Source organism: Cervus canadensis, chromosome 2 (genome assembly GCF_019320065.1).
Source record: "Cervus canadensis isolate Bull #8, Minnesota chromosome 2, ASM1932006v1, whole genome shotgun sequence".
NCBI lineage: Eukaryota > Metazoa > Chordata > Mammalia > Artiodactyla > Cervidae > Cervus > Cervus canadensis.
Window position 1 is genome coordinate 112156889 of NC_057387.1, and position 23280 is coordinate 112180168.

Sequence of the window (23280 nt, forward strand, 5' to 3'; positions counted from 1 at the left end):
TTATTTATAAGTCTCTAATTAGTAAAGGCTTCCCTTGTGGCTTGGCTGGTAAAGAATCCATCTGCAATGTGGGAGACCTGGTTTCGATCCCTGGGTTGGGAAGATCCCCTGGAGAAGGGAAAAGCTACCCACTCCAGTATTCTGGCCTGGAGAATTCCATGGACTGTATAGTCCATGGGGTTGTAAAGAGTCGGACACGACTGAGCGACTTTCTCTAATTGGTAAGATCCCAGTATCTATTGAGAGGAGGTAAACCATGATGCACAAATATGAAGGAGAATGGCCCCGTGATTAAAGGGGCTCAGACTAGCGCTACTGCAGCGACGTGAACCTTGGAAATGTGCTTGGTGAGAGGAGCCAGACACAAAAGGCTGCATATTCCAGGATTCCACTTTGATAGAATTTAAACAACGCCAACTATAGTGACGGAAAGCTGCCCAGCGTCACCTGGTGTGGGGCAGTGAAGCGGTGCAGAAGAGGGGTCACCAGGGGGCGTGAGGCACTCCCAGGGCGTATGGCCCTGTTCCCTGCCTTGAACCTGGTGAGGGCAGCCCAGGGGGACGTGGAGGCCAAAGGGTACGGATTGGTGCACTTTCAGTGTGTGCGGTTTACTGTGTGTCGCTTTATCTCGCAGTAGGGCTGTTAAAACCACACACATTGTATTCCATCAAGAAGAAGAAAAATAAACCACACAACTCTGCCAGTGCCTGATCAGAAGACCGCGATAGTACACACTGCAAATTACTTTAAAGTAAAAGCCCCGTAAGTTTCCCGTGAAGCCGTTTCTCCAGCTCTGACTGCAGCCCCTGGTGGGTGCTCTGGTTTGGGGGGTGGTTGCCAAGCCCTCCATGTCGGCCCCCAGCGCCATCTCCTGCCCATCACAGCTGAGGAGAGAAAGGCCATCTCCCCTGGGCATGGCATGCCACCCCGCTCTGCCCCCCATGCTGTTTGCACCCCTGCCCCTCTGCATACCACAGTCCCCTGATGCTGACCACCCCCTGACACCTTCAGATGGCCCACACAGGCCCCTAAATGCCCTTGGCACCCCAGGATGAGGGTCTGTCGTGCATGGGATGAAGCGTGGCCTGGGCAGAGCCTGGAGGCCTGCTGGCGTGTGTTCAGGGGCAACGGGAAGGGCCTGGTGTCCCAGGAGGAGGGAGGTGGCCGTCAGGAGATTCTGCAGATCCAGAATGGCTGGGGTGCCCCCCAGGGGCAGGGGCACTGGAGCGAAAGCGGATGGAGCCCCAGAGAGCATGTGTGGAGATGAGCTTAGGTCTTGCCCCACAGGACGATGTTTCTCAACATGTGCCCTTGGGTCTCCTGGCAGCCTCAGGAAACACGCCGGAGAGGTTCATAAAAAGTCCAGGGAGCTGGCATTGATTGCATTCGTTTCACAGTCCGAAGGGAGTGATAGACGGTGGGCTTCTCGGAGACCTTCTCGGGAGCTCAGTGGTCACATCCTGCAGGCTTCACAGGCCTGCAGAACAAGGCTGTGTTACCTCCCAGGGCTGCCAGTGGCAACAGGGTGCAGTGTGTCTGGGCTTCAGAGTTCTTGTAGTTTACCAGTTACTGTTTATGTTGAAGTTTTCATTGAGAATTCTCTCTATTATGTTGTGACGGCCAGAATAACGGCTTTCCTCAGATGTCTGTGCTCTCGTCCCTGGAGCCTGTGAATATGATACCTTGAGGGGCAGAAAAGTGTTAGTGTGTCAGTCATGTCTGACTCCTTGCCATCCCAAGGACTGCAGCCCGCCAGGCTCCTCTGTCCATGGGATTCTCCAGGCAAGAGTACTGGAGTGGGTTGCCATTTCCTTCTCCAGGGGATTTTTCCGACCCAGGGATTGAACCCAGGTCTCCTACATTGCAGGCAGATTCTTTACCATCTGAGCCAGCAGCGAGGGGCAGAAAGGACTTTGCAAATGGGATTAAGGTGGGGGGAAATGAGCTGGAACAGTAACCGGGGTTTTCTCGGGAAACCAGTGCCCTTTGTTCTGAAGAGGCGGCCCCTTCATTGGCTGTGTGTCCTTGGCCCCTCGTACACGGCTGGCTTCCAGTAGGTGCTTCATAGATGCTGGCAAGTGATGTCTTTCCACAAAAGTGAAAGCATGTTGTGGATTGAAAGAGCCCCTGGAGAGCCGGTTGCTAAGACCCTTGCGTGCAGCAGTGGGTCCCCAGGCTCCGCCTCCCCCCAGGGTCTCCTCTCTGGGGTGTCTGGCTTCTTGACCAGCAGCCCTGGGGAGGGGGGGCTGGAAAATGTGCACTTAATCCAAATGCCATATCCATACGGTTTCAGAAGGAATGAGAGCCAAGCTGTGGTGAGCAGTGGGTTCGAGGGCGGCTCCAGAGCATGGAGGGGCCCAGGGCCCCAGAGAGCTCGAGTTTCCAGGCCTATAAAACCCAAACGGAATTCCAGGTGTGCGAGATGAAACCACACTTAACGTGCATGTAACAGCCAGGGTGGGCGACTTGAGGACAGACCTTGAACAGCTTGGTGGAGCTGCATTGCCAACTTCAGCTATCTCCCGCCTCCCCCTTTGTTGCTATGGCAACTCAGGGATGGTCCCCACCACCAGGTCCAGGGCAGGGACTCAGAGAATGCTGTGCAAGAGAGATTCTGCTGAACCAGGCTTGAGTGGGGAGGAGGGTGGGGGCTCCTTGGTGCCTTGCACCACCTCCTGCCCCAACTCTTCCCTTCCATCCTCACCACGTCCATTGCCTGGGTGCTCCTGTGCCAGCTGGGACAGCATCCTCACGCCTGTCCTGCCTCCTGTCTGCTCCACTCCGTCCTCCCACACTGCTGGAAGGAGCTTCCCTGAAGGTGGCTTCACCTCCCACCTGCCCGTGTGAAAGTGAAAGTGCAAGTTGCTCAGTCATGTCCAACTCTTTGAGACCCCATGGCCTATACAGTCCATGGAATTCTCCAGGCCAGAATACAGGAGTGGGTAGCTGTTCCCTCCTCCAGGGGATCTTCCCAACCCAGGGATGGAACCCAGGTCTCCTGCATTGCAGGTGGATTCTTTACCAGCTGAGTCACAAGGGAAGCCCAGAAATACTGGAGTGGGTAGCCTATCCCTTCTCCAGGGGATCTTCCCGACCCAGGGATCGAACCGGGGTCTCCTGCATTGCAGGCGGGTGTAAATGGCATCATCTCCAGTTCTTTCCTGGCCCCGCCGCCCCCACCCCCACCCCCTAGGTACCCGGAGCCACTTCTTCCCTGCCTCCCACCCACCACATGCCAGCTCCTTCCCACAAGCGGTGCTGGAAACCTTCTTGGGGGGCAGTACCACTTCTGCCGGGATGCCTTCTCTTCCCTCCCAGCTAAGTGGTGGCCTCCCCCAGTCCCCCATGCTCTGCACCCTGGAGGGTTGTTTTCCTGCCAGGAAGAGCTCCTATCCTATAGACGCTAGTGATTTAAACCCTATAGGGTTGCCAGACAGTACAGGATGCCTAGTTGCATTTGAATTTCAGATAAGCAAGGAATAGTTTGTAACTGTGTCCCATGTAATAATTAAATTTAACTGGGCACTGCATATTTTTATTTGTTAAATATGGCAATTCTATTTGGAATGAACTTGGGGATAAAATTAAAGCTTTTACAAATATGTAATTCTGTCAGTGGGAAATCTGATCTATAGATAGGAATGGGGAGTATTTTGAGAAGCAAACAAAGTAGCCAGAGATACATTGTTTTTAATTTATGAAAATTGAATGAAACTCTTCTAAATTAGCTTTAAAAAATAAGAAAAGCATCAGTTATTTCCCAGGTGCTCACCATCCATGCCTCTGATAATGGTAACCATTGAAAAAGCCTGAAAAAATATGAATATTTAGCAAAATATTTTCCTAAAGCCTGACCTGGTGTATTTACTTACAGATTTACTTTTTGTGTTGTTTCAATACCCTTCTTTTATCATTTCCTTTCCATTTCAAGTGCTTCCTTCAGTCATTCTTTAGGGCAGCTCTGCTGTCGACAGATCCTCATAGTTTTCCTTCATCTGAGAATGTCTTGGATCCTGTTTCATTTCTGAAGGGCATTTGCACTGATGGTTCTGTTCAGTGCCTGACAAATACTGTCCCACTTCCTTATGGCCTCTGCAGTTCTTTTTATTTATTTATTTTATATAGTGAGAACTTTCATATCTGGAATTAGCCAGCTGGACTCAGTTTAGATGATCCCAATTTTGTTGGCAACATCCAAAGCACTGTAGTCAGGAGCCAGCCGAACAGATGCCTCTTCTCTCCATCAGCCTGATCAGGGTGTTGACCTTAGCCACATCAGTGTCATAGAGCTTCTTCACAGCGTGTTTAACTTGTTGCTTGCTGGCCTTGACATCCGCAATGAACACCAGTGTGCTGGTTTCTTCTGTTTTCCTCGTGGCTGAGTTGGTGGTGATGGGGGAACTTGATGACGGCATCCTGGTCAAGCTTGTTACTCCTGGGAGTGCTCCTCCCAGGGAGTGCTCCTCCCAGGGTTTGGGCTGCCTCCTGAGTCGCAGTGTTTTTGGCCAATGGAAGGTGATGCCTGGATCTTCTCTTTTTTGTGGCTGTGGACGCCTTTCAGCACTGCTTTCTTTGCCTTCAAGGCCTTGGCTTGGGCTTTGGGAGGGGCAGGGGCTTCCTTCTTCAAGATCGGTGCTGTCTTTGTGAAGAGCTGGCTTCTGCAGTTTCTGATGAGAAACCATGTCTTTCAGATTGCTTTTCTCATAGAGGTTACATGTTCTGGTGCAGGTTTCTTTGGATTTATCCTCTTTGGTGCTTGCTTAGCTTCTTGAATCTGTAGGTTTGTGTATTTTGCCAAATTTGGGAAAATTTCAGCCGTTACGTCTTTGAGGATTTCTCAGTCTGCCCCTCTTTCCAGGTCTCTGATGATGCGATTGTGGCATCTTTCATTAATAATTCCCACAGACCCCTGAGGCTCTGCTGTTTTAATTTTTTAAGTATTTTTTCCTGTTGTTGAGATAGCTAATTTCTGTTGTTTTCTCTTCTAGTTCACCAGTTATGTCCTCTGCCTTCTCTAGTCTGCTGTGAAGCCATCTAGTGAGTTCCAAAAAAACCCCCCAAGACCCTCAAGCTTTGGTTATTATATTATTCGGTTCTAAAATTTTCATTAGCTTCTTCTTCATATCTTCTGTTTACTTGCTGAGGCTTTTGTTTTTAAATTTCTTTCCAGTGTATTTATGGTTCCTTGTTTAAGCATTGTTATGATGGTTGCTTTAAAAGTCTTTTCAGGGAACTGCCCTGTGGCTAAGAATCTGTGCTTCCACTGTATGGGGCCAGGGTTTGATCCCTGATCAGGGAATTAGATGCTGTATGTTGCAACAAAGAGTTCACATGCTGCAACTAAAGAATTTGCATGCCATGATTAAGATCCCACATGCCACAACTAAGACCCAGCATAGCCAAGTAAATAAATAAAATTTTTAAAAAAGAGCTTTGTCAGATAATTCCAGCACATGTGTCATCTTGGTGCTGGCATCTGTTGACCGTCTTTCCTCATTCAAGTTGAGATTTCCTCAATGTGATTAGTGATTTTCAGTTGTATTCCAGACATTTTAAGTATTCAGGATTTTATTAAAACCTATTTAAGCAGGCACCCTCTGCCACCTTGTCACTGGGAGAAGGGAGTGTGGCCTTATTCCTACCAGGTGGGACTGAGGTCTGGGTACCGCTCTTGGGCCCCGTTGACTCCATGGGGGCTGGGGGGGATGCCTCCCCTGGGACCCTGTAGGGGCAGGGTGGCTGCCCCGTAACCACTGGGCAGTGGTGAAAGTCCTGGCTCTGCATGAGGCCTCCTCTGACCGTGCCTGGAATGGTGTGTAAGCTGATTTCCTTTTTGGGGGGAGGCAGGCATGCTGGGATTTTAGTTCCCTGGCCAGCAATTGAACCCAGGCCCTCAGCAGGGAAAGCACCAAGGCCTAACCACTGGATTGCCAGGGAATTCCCTGCTGATTTCCTTTAGACTATAGGGCTTCCCTGGCAGCTTACATGGTGAAGAGTCTGCCTGCAACGCAGGAGACACGGTTTCAATCCTTGGGTTGGGAAAATCCCCACTCCAGTATTCTTGCCTGGAGAATCTCCATGGACAGAGGAGCCTGGGGTCACAAACAGTTGAACACAACTGAGCGATTAACACTTGAAGTCTATGTCGTAGCTCATCAACCACCTCAGGGGAAGCCCTCAGCCCAGTGTCACCTCATCACTGATGCTTAGAAGGACCTTGAGGACGTTATCATAATCTTTACAGAAAATGAAATGAAAAACAAAAGCAGTGGCTTCGCAGAGCCAAGACATCAAGCAGAGGCTGCTGGGGCTGGTCACAGTGTCTGAGTCCCGTATGGTCTTCATGCTGAAGGAGATGGATGCACCTGACCTAAAGCAGGTCTTCCTGTGGACAGAGAACCTGCCGGAGGGGCTTCGGGGGCTGCAGGCCTGGGGCCACCTGGGACTCCTGTCTCAGAAAGGTCATCTGTGCTCTGGGTCCTGCTTTCCTCATTTGTAAATCAAGGGGAGGGGCTCTCTCTGGTGACTGACTCTGAGCGTCTTCGGCATTCCTCATGCTTGTCAGCGATGGCAAACAATAAAATGATGGGAGGCCCACAGAAGTGGGGAAACTGAATGTACTCTGGTGGTTAGCACGTGGGGAGCTTGTGCAGGGTTTGAATCCAGTTTCCATGAGTGATGAAACAGCATGAAGTCGTAGGGGTCAGCAGTTCACAGGATCACTGTGTGATCTGTCTGGTTTGACTCTAGAAACAATTAGCATTTTCCAGTCTAAGCCAACTCACATACCATCCAGCTCACTGGCCAGTCGTGGGGCATCCTGGGGATGGAGGTGTGGCCTGGGGGCAGCTTGCACGTTGTCCTCAGGGCTGGGCCCTGACTGTGTCCCAGGCAGGCCTGGAGAAGATGCAGCGTCCCTGAGGGCTTCACAGACCCTGAGAAGCTCTGTCCTGTTTAGACTGCACTACGAGGCACGTGGGATCCTAGTTTCCCGATAAAGATGGAATCAGCGCCCCCTGTGCTGGAAGCACGCAGTTTTAACCACCGCATCGCCAGGGAAGTCCCCTGGCCTGCTTCTAACATTGCAAAAGTCCAGGAAAGAAAGTGCTTCATCCAGGGAAGAAGAAAGTGCAAACTGGTGTTGGGATGAAAGGAGGACTTTTCAGTACTTTAGGGAGAGAAACCTTTGAATCTTTTCTGCAAAATGAGCAGGTTAGCAAAGAGCCATCATGGGATGCAGGAGTGAGTGCCGCCGCCCTGAGGAGAGAAAAGGGGCGGGGCAGAGGGCTGGTCCCTCACCGGATCCTGGGGAGGTGGGGGAGGAGACATGTGAGACCAGCCGGGATGCTGCCCACTTCCCAGGGCATCTGGGCTGTTGTGGGCAGAGCTGCTCTGTTTGGGATGTTTGTGATCACAAGCCTCCACTCAGTTCAGCAGGTGGAACTGTTCGTACCTGTACAGAGCTACATGGCTTCTAGAGCCCCAGGGACATCCGGACCCCAGGGGATCTGTCCTCTGCTGGGGGGGCTCCAAGCAGGCACAATGCTCACAGCCTTTTCATTCTGGCAGGAAAAGAGTTTCTCAGTAATTACCCACTCCCCCCGCCCCACCCCCCAGTTCCCAGATGGTGCTAAGGGTAAAGAATCTGCCTGCGAATGCAGGAGATGTAAGAGACTGCAGGTTCGAGACTGGGTCGGGAAGATCCCCCGGAGGAGGGCACGGCAACCCACTCCAGTATTCTTGCCTGAAGCATCCCATGAACAGAGGAGCCTGGGGCCCTACAGTCCATGGCATTTGCAAACAGTGGGACACGACTGAAATGACTTAGCCCATGCACACCCCCCAGTTCATCAGAGCCTCTCCAGGGCTCGGACCCCTCTGGCAGGGGCCTGAGGTGTGGGGAGGGGAGCGGGTTAGGGCTCAGGCCTAGAAGAGTTGGGCCCAGGTATGAAGACCCTTGAAGAGTGACCGCCTCAGCTCCACCACCTGCTGCATTTAATCCAGGCCACAGCCAAGTTTCCAGCAAGTTAAATGGGGCTTTTATCCTGAGTTTATTGTTCTTTGATATGTAATTTGACCTGATGTAGGGCTGAGAAAATGCATTGTCTTATTTCACCCGTGACATATTTATTGCAGAGAATTTTCCAATTTGTGGGAACGTCTGTTCAGGCTGTTTCCTTGGGAAGAATTTAAAGGGAGACGGGTCAGCTACCGAAAGCAGGGCCGGAGGAGCTCAGCGGGGAGAGGAAGACGGTGCAGGAGGAGAGGCGTTTAGGAGAGGGAGCTGCTCTCACAGCATCTTACTGCTCTGCTTGTTCTCAGCAGCATCGTTTTCCAGGTAAGGCGCCCTCCTGATAGGTTTCCCCCTCCCTTAGTGAGATGTGAACGGAGTCTCCTGTCCCTTCAGCGGGAGGGGCTTGTCCTCAGCCCTGTGAGCTCAGCCTGCGTCTCTTTGCCTGCAGGTGTGTTGTCCACTGCTTAGGCTTATTTGAGGGGTTAAATGAAGCCGAGCAAGGGATGCACAGAAAGGAGTACGGCTTAATCAGGCATCAGGGCTGAGTGTGTGTGCGTGTGTGTGTGTGTGTGTGAAAGGGGCCCCCATAGGAAGCCACACTTTAGCAGAAATCTGATCTCAGGGAGTTTTCTGGAAGTGTGTGTTAGTTGCTCAGTCGTGTCCGGCTTTTTGTGACCCCAAGGACTGCAGCCTGCCAGGCTCCTCTGTCCATGGGATTCTCCAGGCAAGAATACTAGAGTGGGTTGCCATTTCTTTCTCCAGGGGACCTTCCTGACCCAGGGATTGAACCCGGGTCTCCTGCATCGCAAGTGGATGCTTTACCATCTGAGCTAGTAGGGAAGCCCTTACTAGGAGAAGGGTGCGAAATAAAATTCATATTTTCTGGCAAGGCAAGAAAAATTTCAAACAAAAATTCTTCTCTGCCCTTCGGCCCCCTCGCGGCCCTCAAGGTGTATCGTGTGTCTGCATTACTGCATGGACCGAACCTCCCTGTGGGCAGGAACACCCGCTCAACCATAAAGAGTAGCCTTCTCCCAGATCAACAAGATAACTCCTTAAACGGTAGCACTCCTTCCTGATCTGGAGGAGTCACGTGACCACCGGGGTGACGTCTAGACCTGGACCACGTGAGCTGCCAGTAGTCGGTCATTTGATGTACAGCCCTCTGTCTCCAGCTGTGTCTTGATTTCTAATCGGCCTGTCTGTTCTCAGAGCTTTCCGAGATGCTCTTGCCCAGTTTATAACCCTCAAGTTTGGCTCAAATACAATTCTCCAGTTCTTTCTTAGGTTGACTGATTAACATTTCATCAGTGACAGGCAGGTCTGAACACAGAGGAAGTGGGGAGCTTACGCAGACTCCTGGGGTGGAAGGGCACCCAGTTATCTCGTTCTCCCCTTCCTCCTTGCAGCCGGGCTGGCTGCCTCCCCTCAGCCCCTCCAGGCGCAGGTAGAGACCATGGAGCACCTGCGAGGCCTGCTGAGCACTCTGATCATCATCCCCGAACTTGAGAAGCCACCTACTGGCTTAAGCTGGGAAAGTCAGGTGGGACTTGCATTTTGAAAGGAGCACTCTGTGGCACTAGTGGTAAGGAAGCTGCCTGCCAACTCAGGAGACATAGGAGACGTGGGTTCAACCCCCAGGACCAGAAGATCCCTTGGAGGAGGGCATGGCAACCCACTCCAGTATTCTTGCCTGGAGAATCCCATGGACAGAGGAGTCTGGCGGGCTATGGTCCTCAGGGTCACAAAGAGTTGGACACGACTGAAGCGACTTAGCAGGCAGCATGCATCCTGGCCACGGGAGCCAGCCTTGACGACCAGCATAGGACAGCGATTTGATTATTGCCCAAGGCCGGCTTTGATCCTGGCAGTCTGGACTATGGCGGTGGCTGGTGGGGGGGCAGTGGTGGAGGATGGAGAGAAGTGAGTGGGTCTTAGAATTGCCAAGGAGGTCAGAGCTTCTGATTGTGGTTGGCTGATGGGATAATGAGGGATGAGGAAAGGAAGGTATCAAGCACCGCCCTATGAGTCTACCTTATGGACTCCTTCCGGGGTTGGTTCCTTTGTCCTTCTCTCATTCAGCCTTTCCTGAGGCAGGTTGAATTGCACCCCTGAAAAGGGTGTGTCAAGGTCTTACCCCGGGACCTGTGAACGTGGCCTTGTTCGGAAGCAGGACCTTTGCAGAGGGAAGTCAGTTAGGACAAAGGCCTACTGGAGCAGAGTTGGCCCTAAAGCCAAAGAATGGTGTCCTTCAAAGAGGAAGGAGCTGGAGGTTTGGACATGGAGACTCAGAAGAGACTTGGAGGGGAGAAGGCTGGCTTGTTCCATTGCAGGAGACGCCAGGGCTGCTGGCAGCCTGTGGAGCCTGGGGAGGGGCCTCTAATGAACTCCCCCCAGCACCTCCCGCAGGAGCCAGCTCTGCAAAGCCTTGGCTTTGGAATTCTGGCCTCCTGACCGGTGAGAGAATACATTTCTGTTGTTTTCAGTGCCAACTGTGGTCGTTGTCATGGCAACCCCAGGAAATGCAATTCTTGGAGCATCTCTGAGACCCCACTGAGCAGCAACCACTGTGCCCGGGAATAGGACCTGCTCTGGGACTTTCAGCTGGTGGCCGAAGAGAGACAGCAGGGTGGCTTGTGGAAGGAAGGGGCTGGCCTGTGGGTCCCGGGGAGGGGCTCCACCGGTGACACGGGGATTCTGGCTACCAGGTGACATGTCCTGAGGCCTGTGGACCTCAAGAGGAGCGGGTTTGTCCAGAAAAATCTGAACGATTGGGAGTGGGGAGAGCAGGCAGACGGTGGTGAAAGGTCATGGTTCAGGGTTCAGGTTTAACCCTAGCATCCTGGGCATGTTCAGAGTCAGCCTTTGGATGGCACAGATGCCCCTTGGGCCCCGCCAGCCTGGCCTCTCCAGGCTGCACCCTGCATGTGCCTTGACCACACATTCTGCGTTGTTCCCAAAGCTGCTTCTAATGAGCCTCGTTTTCAGCCTCTGTGGCCGCAGGCCTAAGGTGTGTCCACATTCCCGTAATGTGTTTACAGTTTATTCCAAAGCAGGGAGGCTGCCCTCGCTCTTCGATCAGACTTCAAGTGTGTGAGCCCCTTCTGGCAGTCTCCAGTTTCACAGACTCTTCCTCCTCGCTGTCTTCCCCCTACCCTCCATGGTTCCCGCCCGCGGTTCCTGCCTGAGCCCCCCGTCCCCACCCTCACGAAGTCCAGGGTGGAGGGAGGACTGAGGCTGGGCCCACATGGCTCCATCACAAGCCTCATCAGGCCCTGGCGACCCTGCAACGTTACTCATGGTTTTCAAGAGAACATTAATTTCCACTTGAATTGACTCCCCCTTGGCGGGGCCTGTCCCCTAGAGGCAGCTTTTAGAACTGTTCTGCTTTCCTCTCAAAGGAAAAGCACGGCAGTGGCCAGCAGCCTTTTAGAGAAGGACTTTGGAACGAGGAAGTCTTCTGCCCTAGGGGTGCCGCCCATCTGAGCAGTCAGACCCCCTCCCGGATGGACAGAGGGACGGATGGACGGAGGGACAGATGCGCATGGTGTGGGTGCCGAGCACAGGGCCTCTGCTCCTCTGCAGAAGCAGGAGGCCCGAGGGTCAGGAAGGAAAAAAGGAAGGATGATGGGTGGATGGAGAAGGAATGGGACTTGCCCTCCAAGCTTCTGACCGTGGCTTTGGGCACAAGCGGCTGGGCGGCAGCCGTCTTGAAGCCCCTCCACCACGTTCTCGCACCTGATGCTGTGCCCTGGGGGACGTTCTCCAGTGTCTCAAACCCTCCAGCCGCCCCTGGAGGTTGAAACTGTCTGCTTTCTTGTGGGAGCAAGCCTGAGGAGATGTGTGGGCAGCTCTGAGAGCTGTGCTGTCTGGGCAGCGGCTGGTCACCCCAGTCCCATGTCTCCCAGGTGGCGTTCAGCCAGAGGCACATGGTTTCCCATCTGCTTGCAAGAGGCGGCAGGAAGGACAGCCCTTGGCCCAGCAGTGTGGGCTGCTCCCTCGTGGAGGGGGGCTGGATGAGCCCCCCTGTGTGGTCCCTTGTACAGTGCGGGTGAGGGCACTGCTGTACCGGATGCAACTCTGCAGGTCCGGTTGACCAGATCCCTCCCCGCTAAATATAGAAACCTCACTTTTCTTTACATCCCTTGACTATCCCCCATGGATAATATCGGGCTTCCCTGGTGGCTCAGTGGTAAAGAATCCTCCTGCCAGTGCAGGAGACGCAAGTTTGATCCCTGGGTCAGGAAGATCCCCTTTAGTATGAAATGGTAACCCACTCCAGTATTTTTGCCTAGAAAATTCCATGGGCAGAGGAGCCTGGCAGGTTACCATCAATGGGGCTGCGAAGAATCAGACACGACTAAGCACATGTATAATATCAGTGTTTTAAATAGTTCTCCTAAAATACATTTAGAACTACATTGCATGGTGGTATAATTTTGTTTATCAATAATCTGGAAAACTCAAATGGAGAAGAAAAGCCTATTGTAATTCTCTGTATCTTTTTCTTCCTTTCTGACACCCCCAATTTCCTTCTTTTGTTGTTTCCTTTATGTTTAGAGAATTTTCTTAGTTATTCCTTAAGGCAAGTGTGCTGGTGACAAATTCTGTTAATACTCATTTGTCTGAGAATGTCTTGATTTCTGCCTTCATTTCTGGAGGCTATTTCCTGTGGATACGGCATTCTGGGCACAGCTTTTGTTTTGACATGTGAAAAATATTGTGCTACTTTTTTCTGGACTCCTTGGTTCCTTATGAGAAATCTGCTGTCACTCTAGTTGTTTATTCTCTACTGTAAGATGTTTTTCTCTAGATGATTTCAAGATCTCTTTTTTGTCTTGAGTTTTGAGTTTTCAGATATGTAATGATAATGTATCTTGGCACAGATTTCTTTGGGTTTATCTTGTTTGGTGTTTGCTCAGCTTCTTGAATCTAGAGGTTTATGTCTTTTGCTAAATTGATGAAGTTTTCAACCATTATATATTTGAATATGTTTCAACACGTTCCTCTTTCTCCTCTCCTCCTGGAACTCTGATGACGTAAGCATTTGATCTCATTATATTCCCACAGGTCTCTGAGATTTTATCATTTTTTTCCAGAACATCTTCCCTCAGTATTCAGTTTGGATGATGTCTGCTGTTCTGTCTCCTGCTTCACTGAGTCTTTCCTCTGTCTTCTTCATTCTCCTGTTGAGCTTCTCAACTGAACTTTTTATTTCAGTTATTAAACTTTTTAGTTCTTAATTTTCCACTAAAATATATTTTATTTCTTAGTTGAGACTTTCTTTGCTGGGACTTTCATTTGTTTCATTTCAATTTTTTCATTTGTTTCAATCATATTTGTAATTGCTTCTTGAAGCATGTTTATTATGGTGGCTTTTAACATCCTTGTCAGACAATTCTAATATCTGCCAGCTCACTGTTGACAGCTATTGTTTTTGTTTTTTTTTCTCACGCAGTTTGAGATCTTTCTGTTTCTTGGTATGATGAGTGCTTTTCATCTGAAGCCTGTGAACTGCTCTGGTGGAGGAGGGGGTCCTGCCTTGTTACTGCCTGGTAGAAGTAGAGGTCTGAGTTCCCTGGCAAAAAAGTCTTTGCTGTTGTGGGTGAAGAGGGGGGCACAGTTTTCTCTATGGTATTTAGTTGCAGCAGAGCAGTCATTCTCTAAATGTTTTCTGTCTGGTCAGGCTGCCTCTTTTCTGATCCTTTGGCTACAGAGAACAGATTTTTGTTGTTTTCTTGGGGTGTTTGCCCATTGAGAGTTCTGGGTTGCAGCCTTGTTCATATCCAAGTCTAGAATATACTAGGCAAAAGAGAAGCTAAACATACCCTATTGTGCTGTCTCTGGGACCCTGGTCCACCACCTTCTCTCCAGCCCTCAGAGTGTTTTATGTTTGTTTTACATATAATGTTCAGGGTTTTTAGTTGTGCTTAGGGAAAAGTAGGTTTGCTTCATCCCAGAAGCAAAAGAAACACGAATTCCTTTTATAATCAGAAAAACACAGGATGCAATAATGTTTCATCCAATGTTGCACGTTAATTGGGTTGCAGAGATTAGAGAATGAACAGAAGACTGCCTTCCAGCTGAAATAAGCTGGAGGGAAAACTCAAGGGGCTGGTTGTAACAGAACCGAACAATAAAAGCAGCTCTTTTGCTCATAAACTTTTCTGTTTAAATATTTTGACCAGAATCACCAATGAAGTTCTGTCTGTTTACATTCATCCGTGACAAAGGAAGGTTGATGCAGGGAACAACTGCAACCCCATGTAGTTCGTAAAATTAATAACTGAGAAATTGGACTTGTGCTTCCCCATTCTTATTTTGCTCTGGCTTTTAGCTAAACCAATGACTATTATTTTGTGCCAGAAAGTCCTTCCCAAAAGGTCTGCTTAAGTGTTCCGGCAGATTGGGAAGGCAGCAGAGGGGGGAGCGCGCGGGGACTTCGGCCCACAGCCGACCTGCAGGCTTCTCTCCCCGACTACAGACGCCCCCTTCCCACTCCTCCAACCCGAACTGTTTCCTCCCTCGAGGGGAGAGCAGGGATGAGGTTTCCAGATTCAAAAGGAGGCCAGCCACGACCTCGGTCCTTTTTATGGCACTTCCTTTCCTGGGCAGCGCGTGAAGGGAAGCGTCCGTGTGTTCTGAGGTCAGGGTGGGACGGAGCAGGCCCCCAGGTCCCCACCCTCTCTTCATGCCCCGGTCCTGCCGTTCTCACCTGCAACACAGGTTGCACTGATGCAGGTGGGGAGGGGGACTCTCACTGACTCCTCGTTGTCACGGTCACAGGGATGGTCAGTCCCTTTGGTCCTGGGGGCAGCGATGTCCTGCAGTTTGTTCATTTCTCAAACACGCAGAGTCTGACTCTCAGACTGCATGCACTCAGCATCACAAGGCTCTTTTTTGCAAAATATTTTACTTTTATTTATGTATTTATTAGGCTTCCCCGGGTCTTAATTGCAGTCTGCAGGATCTTTAGTTGTCACATGCGAACTTAGTCACGGCACGTGGGATCTAGTTCCCCAACCAGGGATTGAACCTGGGCTCCCTGCATTAGAGTCTTAGCCTCTGGATTCACCAGAGAAGTCCCCACCACAAGATTCTTATATCCTCTGGTGCTATCTTCATGGGGAAATATGTAATTGCCTACTTAACACCCACAAGGTGAGGCTCTTCACAGGCTGGTAAAAGGGAGACAGAGACTGGATGTAAATGGGCCAGTGGGCACTTGCTCAGATGAGGCTGTTCCAGGGAAAGTTGGTTTCCATTTCTGGATAGACTCCTCACGTCCCTGTTTGTTGCCACACCACTTCCAAAACACCAGGGGTAGAGCATGTGCCCACACCCCTGCCCCCCCACCATGCAGGTCAAGACTAATAGAAGAATTGGGTTATGCTTTGCATCAAAAGCTATTTTCTGTCTTCATCACCCCCTCCTTCTTCCCTTGTGCCACCTGCTCCCAGCTGTACCAAGCTGGTTAGTGTTAATTCCAGTTTCTTCCATCTTTCCTTGCTCCTCTGTAATTTAAAAATCCAATAAGCTAGGGGAAAAAGTGAATCACCCCAACCTCTGCTTGTGGTTTCCACTCTGCCACAAACCAGTGAGGCCACCTTGGGCGTTGCCCACCTTTCCTGAGCCTCAGTTTCCTAACTGCCGGTAGAGGCCTGGGCCCCGGGGCAGCCCATCACAGGGGCAGTCACCTTGGGCATCAGCTGCGGGGAAGGGAACATGGGGCGGGGTTTGAAATATCTGCTGACCTGAGACCCCTGACCTTTAAGCTCAGTTTTCTGTGCTCACCCTAATTGCAGCATGCTCGTGCCTTTGGATTTAAATGTACCCGCGATTTAAACGTAAGTGAGTCCGCCTGTGCAGAGGACATGAGACAATAGTAAGATGCTGCTGGCGGAGATGCAGAGGGAAACTACACGGTTAGCAGGTGAGCACCAAGTGGGGATGACCCTGCAAGGCCTGGGCATGATCCGAGCAAGGGCAGGGATGCTCAAGGGCACCTCGTGGGGTGCATCTGCTGGCAGCTCATGACTTTCCGATAGAATGGTAGACGAGATGAGGGAGGTGGGAGCTGAGGCAGTGTTGGGGGCTCAGCCAAAGTGGGTGCCAGCTGTCACCTTGCTGGACCAGGGTCTGGGGCCCCAGGCCCACCCAAGATAAGGTCCAGGTGAACGGGCTTCCTGGCTTTTCTGGGCCATGTCACCAGCCAAGGGGAGTGTTCTCCACTGAGCTGGTGGCGAGGCTGCTGCTGGGGAGGATGCAGCCGCGACCTGATGGCCTCAGGCAGCGATGGACACACAGGTGTGATGCGGGCCTCACAGCTGTTGGCTGATTCCACCTGCTTCTTTTCTGCTTTTTTAGCAAGTGGCTGTGAGAAAATTTAACATGACAGTTCAGTTCAGTCACTCAGTCATGTCGACTCTTTGTGACCCCATGGACTGCAGCATGCCAGGCCTCCCTGTCCATCACCAACTCCCGGAGCTTGCTCAAACTCATGTCCACCAAGTCAGTGATGCCATCCAACCTTCTCATCCTCTGTTGTACATCTATGCCACCGTTAAAACAGTGAAACAGGTGGCATTCATTTTAATAATATAGTTTACTTAACTCACTCTTTTTTTTTTTTTTTAACTCACTCTTTTAAAATATTATTTCAATCCATAATCGGTACAGAAATTATCAATGAGACATTGCATGCCCCTTCCTGTGCAGAGTATTTGACACTCGCAGTGTGTGGGACCCTCCCAGCGCCCTCCAGTGGCCTTGTATGGCCAGTGGCCACTGTCCGGGACGCCGCAGCTGTGAGAGGCGAGACAGGGTCAGGGCAGGGGGCCTGCTCTGTGGGTGGCTTATGAGAGGGTCAGGGCTCCATGAATGGAGGGGTGTCTTCCTCTGGGAGGAGTGGGTGGAGGTGAGTGGAAGTGAGTGGGGGGGCACTGCCTCTGTCTGGAGGGACTCCTCCCGGTCTGGACACTACAGGGACGCACTTTCTAAAACATGTCCCCTGGGGGAGGAAATGGCCACCCACTCCAGTACTCTTGCCTGGAAAATGCCATGGATGGAGGAGCCTGGTGAGCTACAGTCCGTGGGGTCGCAAAGAGTCGGACATGGCTGAACGACTTAGCACGTCCTCAGACTCTGGGGAGACTGGCAGGACCCAGAGCCCGCGGCCACATGGGAGGCCCTCCCCATCAAGCTGCGCTCCTCACGGGCTTCTGGTGCCTTCTCTGCGGCTCTCTGGTCCATGCGTCCCGGGAGGAACGCGGGTCTCCCCTCACCTGCATGGAGCCGAGCAGGGGCTGGTCAGGAGCTGGTTATGAAGGTGGATTGGGGCTGAAGGTCCAGTTCTGGGACAGAAGTGCCCCTCTGTGTGACTCCCACCACCACCACCCCCTGCCAGGCCGCGGGTGTCGGGACGTCCACTTTGACTGTCCAGATATGTTGATCCTGTCATAATCATGTCAAAAACTGTTCTTTTTCTACCAAACCCTTAGAGCAGACCACAAACATGACAGCCTTCGTAATCTCACGTTCATCTTTGAACATCAGTTTTGTGTTTATTGAGGAGCCATATCTTGACAGCCTAGTTCACCTGCAAGCCTTACTTGTGAGCAGTTTCTTTTCTCAAAGCTTCGTCTTCCTGCGGTGGAATCAGGGTCACAGTGAGGACTGGAGATCACAGCCTGACGGGGCAGTCACATGGCCGGGACCCCCTGGGAGGGGACCTGAGTGCAGGAGGGCGCCCCAGCCCCTGTGGGCCTCACGAGCTCTGGGAACCAGGGAGTGGGGCCTCACTGTCCTCCCTGGAGGTGGACGCTCCCAAGACCAGGCCCGCCTCAGGGGTTGGGGGTCAGCACACCTGGGGTGGGCAGGGGCTGGGGCTGGAGGCCTAGCTTGGGGAGGTGGGAGCTGCCTGTGGAGGCCCCGGGGCGCGGTGAATGGGCTGTTTGTGCGTTAGGAACACCCCAGTATCTCAGGAATGTGGCCCTGCCCACAGCAGGGAAAGAACCAAGCTGAGAGCCGAGAAATCCTAATAAAACACCACTCCCGGGAAACCACTTAAATGAATCACTGTTAAGGTAATAATAACCCTTTTGGCAAATGCATTTTCTCTGCCCCAAGCCAACACATATTCAGTCCCACAAAGGACCCTGTGATGGGTGGTGGGGCAGCCCCCGCCAAGGGGACGTTCTCGCGGCTCTTAAATTTGGTTCCTCTCACAGGGCTGGGCCCGACCAGGAATTTAGAGGACTCTGCTGCTTAATGAAACGTTCCGGGGCTGTATTTATTTAACAGATACATGCATTTATTGGGCTCCTAGACAGAGCAAAATAAGCTTTTAAAAATATCTTTATATTGATCTCATATATAGTTTTTTTTTTTTTCATTTTAAGCAATTTTGGGGGCTAAGAGAACGGAAAATACCCTGAAGAAGGCTGGCAGCCTGAGGGTATTGAATGAACCATTGATCATTTTTTTCCCTGTTAAACTCAGCCCCAGGCAATGCGGTTACAATTGGCCAGTGGAAAGGCTGAGGGCGAAAAAAACCAGTTCACCTTTTCTGCACTTGGCCATCTCAGGCTGGGGGCGGGGGTAGGGTGGGGGGCTCCCCCTCCAGCTGCCCCCTCCAGCTGAGACTCCCTGCTCTGCTGCAGGGGGACCTCCCTGGAGGCGGTTCTGGTGACCCAGGCTCTGGTGATGCTCTCTCCCGACTCAGACCCATCTGGGGTCACCTGGAGGACCTCACTCTTCACTCAAGCCTCAGTTTCCTTATGTTTAAAATTAGGGGGAAGGGCTATTTAAGTCAGCAAGCCTGAAGCCCCTGACTGCCACGAGCCCCTCCCACGCCCACCCTGGACAACACCCTGCGTCCGTGGGAAACGTCACCGTCACTGAGGACAGACGCGGCTTCAGGGGCGCCCTCTGGCTGTGCAGGAGGTGAACCCCGTTAGCCATCAGGACAGCCGGTGGTCCGCTGGTTCACTCACACAGTCACTTTCGTGGCTCCTTTTCCGTCCGCTCAGCGCTGTGGGGGCAAAGGTCACCATGACTCCCAGCCCCAGCTTGTCTGTTAAGCTGGAGTGACTGGAGGTCAGACGAAGACACGTGACGAAGGTTCTTGCGAGTAAAGCAGGCGGTTATAGGGAGGGCAAGAATCTCCTGGGGATTTATTAGGAGAAATAAAATAATGACATTCCTTTATTTACTTAACAAGTACCCATTGCTGGCCTGTGACAGACAGCCCAGTCTGGGCTCTGTAAGAAACAGGAGTGTGGATTAGGTGTGGATTGTGTGCACCGTGAGCATTCGTGTGTGCCTCTGTGTGCAAGTACACGCACACCCACGTCCTGTGCTGGGGCTACTGACAAGGAGCTGGTCTCTTTCCCAGAAATATGCATGGATTCTCACTCAATTTTTCACCACTTCTTACACTGAGTGGTGTTTATCAACTGCTGCCTAAAAACAAGAACAGGTGACCAAACTCCTTAACTATAAAACGAAATGCTTCTCTGGTGGCTCAGTGGTGAAGAATCTGCCCGCCAATGCAGGAGACAAGGGTTCGATCCCTGAGTTGGGAAGATCCCCTGGAGGAGGAAATGGCAACCCACTCCAGTATTCTTCCTTGGGAAATCCCATGGACAGAGGAGCCTGGCAGGCTACCGTCCATGGGGTCGCAAAGAGTTGGACATGACTGAGCAATACACACACACATATATCTGAGTATGTACTCAGGTGATGGTGTAGACTGATAGGATAGTATGACATTAGCCTTAACAGTACGTGTATGTCTATATAGTGTGTGTACAGTCTAGCCACATATACATACGTACACACATGTTGTAATTTTTCTGACAGTATTTGTAATGACTGCTCATTGTACAAAATTTGGTAAACACGGAATATATGAAGAAGGAAGTATAAACCCAGTTACCCACCTTGCTGAGAAATACTGTGAAGAGTTTTATGTGTTTTCTTCCAGGCTTTTGTGGCATGCACACTCATGTAATTGTGTCCTGTGGGGCCCAGTGTCCAGGCCCATCTGTGTCCAGATGCTGGCACTTGTCTCCAAGCCCTGAGGGCTTGGGGTCCCTGTGATGTTGGATGCTCTCCCAGGGAGATCTGCAAGTTGCCCGTGATGCAGGAGCCCATTGCTTGTTCTCACACAGCCCATGGGCTGTCGAGGCCACTTCAGACCTTTGTCCCTGGGCATGGCACCCTTTGTTACTGAACCAACCTTGCCCGCCATGTAGCAAAGTCAACTTACTGACACTGGGTTGTGTGAAGAAAAGTACAGTGCTTATTTGCAGGGCAACAAGAAAGGATAATGGACAGGTCATCCTCAAAAGACCCAACCCCCTCACTGATTTTCAGGGAAGGGGTTTTAAAGGCAACATTTGGGATGAGGGTTGCAGCTCATGGACCCTTCTTCTGATTGGTTGGTTGTGAGGTAACAGAGTGGTGTTTTGGGATTTTTGACCAACAGTCTTCTGGTTCCAGCCAGTCTGGGGTCTGCATGCTTGTGGTGAGTATGTGGTCGCCATCCCCCACCTGGGCGGGGGTCCCAGTTTCTGCAGAACAACTCAAAGATACACATCAGATTGTTATGCATGTTCTATGAGGAGGACCTGGGACTCTGATTGTTGTTTAAGCTGTCATTACTTTCCTTGCTTAACTGCTTTTTCTCTGTTTCCCCACTCCCTCACTTTGCTAATTAGTAACTGCTTGAGTCTGCTCTTTGGAACTCAGGGAAGACCTGTGGGATCACAGCCTTTTTCTGCAAACAGGAAACATGGGACACAGAGGTGTTTCTATGCTTGGGAAGGTCCTGCTTTGTTTCAATCCCCGCTTTTCTCTGATTCTCCGCAGTCTTGAGGGGGATGGGGTTAGGATAAGAAAGGGAATAAAGTTTTGGATAGAGAGGTTCACAAACCGGCAAGGGAACCTTGGTTTCTGGGGACTTGGTTTCACCTTTGCCTTGGTGTCCTTGGCTTGGCTCCTCCCCGCTCCGTGGCCTCCTTTTTCAGCATGCTGGTCAGCAGCAGGGCCTTTTCTAGACCCGATGCCGCTGCCACTGACAGAGGTGTATTTTCTCTACATCCAGGGTGGACCCCGGGTCACTGAGCTTGGCCGGCTATATAATTTGCAGGCCTCAGTGCCAGGTGAAAACACAGGGTCCCTTGTTCAAGAAGTAGGAAAAAAAAAAAAAAAGCTTTTCCTGTGGTTTGTCTCTTGACCTGTGACCGTGTTTTTACTGCAAGTGCAGACCCTCACAGGAGCCCCGGGCCCACCCTGTGACTTGGCACCTGCCCCTGGCCCTCCCGGCAGGTCGCTGGGCTGGGGGGCCGTGCACTCATTTGTCCCACTGGACTTCATCCACCAAACACAAGTCCAAGGGGAAATGGTGAAGTGTCAGGACAGTGACAGCAGAGCACTAACTGCCATGGTCAGAGCCCCCTGCCAAGCGCAGGGTGCCCTGTGACTTCGTGGTCACACCCCAGGGAGCTGCCCCAGTGGCTGAGGAGGGGCAAAGCCCAGAAGGACTCTGACCGTAGGAATGGTGCCCGGCTGCACTGGAAGGTTGGCATGGGCTCAGGCCTGGGACCTGGGGCAGCGGGGAGGACTGCCCAGGCCCCCCCTGAGGCAAACAGTCATCACCTGCCTGAGGCCAGGCCCTGCCCTTTCCTGACACCAGAGCAAAAGCAATTTCTCTAAAACGTGTGGGTTTACCGGCTAATCGTATTATTCTGCTCTTCTGTCCTTTCGATACTTCTTTTAAAAAACCCCCTTTAGCACAAGTGTAGGTGGGGTTATGGGAGGAAGGCAGGGAGAGGTTTGGGGTGTCTCACCTCATCTGTAGACAGTTCCCTCGCCAATGCTGTCGCAAATCATTAGCCCTGGGTTCAGACAACTTATGTGACAGGTGAGCCCTCCTGTAACTGCTGTGTTTAAAAGGCCCAAGAGAGGGCTGCCCCAGGGGCACCCAGCTGGGCCCCGACTGCACATTCATCACAAAACTGTTTAAAAGAAACTGCCTCGGGGCCCACCCCGCTCCCGGGGGAAGCGGATGGAGCAAATGCAGAGGGATATCCAGATAGGAAACACCTGTCCCCGCCTGGAGCTGGCCTGCCATTGTTTTATATATTTGTGTTTTCCTTTCAGTTCATTCAAACTCAATATCGAGGTGAAATTAAGTACATCATCGACCTAAAGCTACCAAACCAAATACATAAATGGTGGGATTTAAAAACCGTGCTGCCGCGGGGCCGGGTCTGGCCTGTGGCCAGTCTGGGCTCATGTACAATGGGGCAGTGTGTGCTTCGGGCCCGCCAGCTCGGCCAGACCGCAGGCACCCCGGGTGGCCCGGCCGGGATCGCGTCCGAGGAAGGTGGGGGTGAGGGAGCCGGGGGCGGGGGGGCTGCAGGGGGCTCTAACCTGCAGACGGGAGCCCCCAAACTGGCTGTCGTCAGGGGGCCTCGGGGCCAACGGTGTGGGGAGCGGGGCGCCGGACCTGCAGGGGGAAGGTGTGGAAATCTGACACAATCGCCAATGTTTTACCTTCTAAATCACCTGGGTCTCTGCAGTTGAAATGCATCCTGAACTTCCCACCCCACATGTCTCGGGCGGGGGGACCCCAGGCGACTTCTCACTTTCCAAACTCACAAGTCGTAATTCTTTCTCCGGGGGCAACCGGTCACGGACTGAGCTCTGGGCGCGCTGCTGAGACGCCGTGAAAATCCTGGAAGTGTCCCGGGACCCTCCTCTCTCCTGCTGTCCGCAGGGAGCAGGCTGAACCCCCGGCGGCGTTTCTAGAGCCAGTCCTGTTGGGTTGGGTTTTTCCAGAGCCACTCCTGGTTGCAGAGGGGCTCCTGTCTCTCAGGTGTGACTCATGGCCCACCTTCAGCCCAGCAGGTTGGCCTGTCACCTGTGCCCTCCTGCGTGCAGTGGCATCCTGTCTGAGCTGGGCGGACCCAGTCCCCAGCACTTTGTCAGCTGTCCATGAGGCCTGGATGCCCCACTGGGGGCAGGACTGGGCCCGTGACCCTGCACGCAGTGCCCATGGGCTGGGTGGCTTCTGGTCTCAGGGTCCTCGTGGGCACTGGCCCCGTCCAGTCTCTCTCCTGTCTCTTCTCTGTTATAAGCCTCTCCTCCAAGTCCATGTCAACCGCAGAAAGGCTGCTTCCAGGAGAGGTGCATTCGTGTCCTGGGCCCCTGGAAAAATCGAACTGATTATGGATTGATCACGGCCCATTCTGTATTGG

At 52.0% G+C, this 23280-nt stretch overlaps 1 pseudogene; it reads right to left on the reverse strand.

Annotated features, from left to right (window-relative positions):
* Positions 1-4165: 4165 nt before the first annotated feature.
* Positions 4166-7329, reverse strand: LOC122429315 (annotated as a pseudogene).
* Between the last annotated feature and the right edge of the window lie 15951 nt (positions 7330-23280).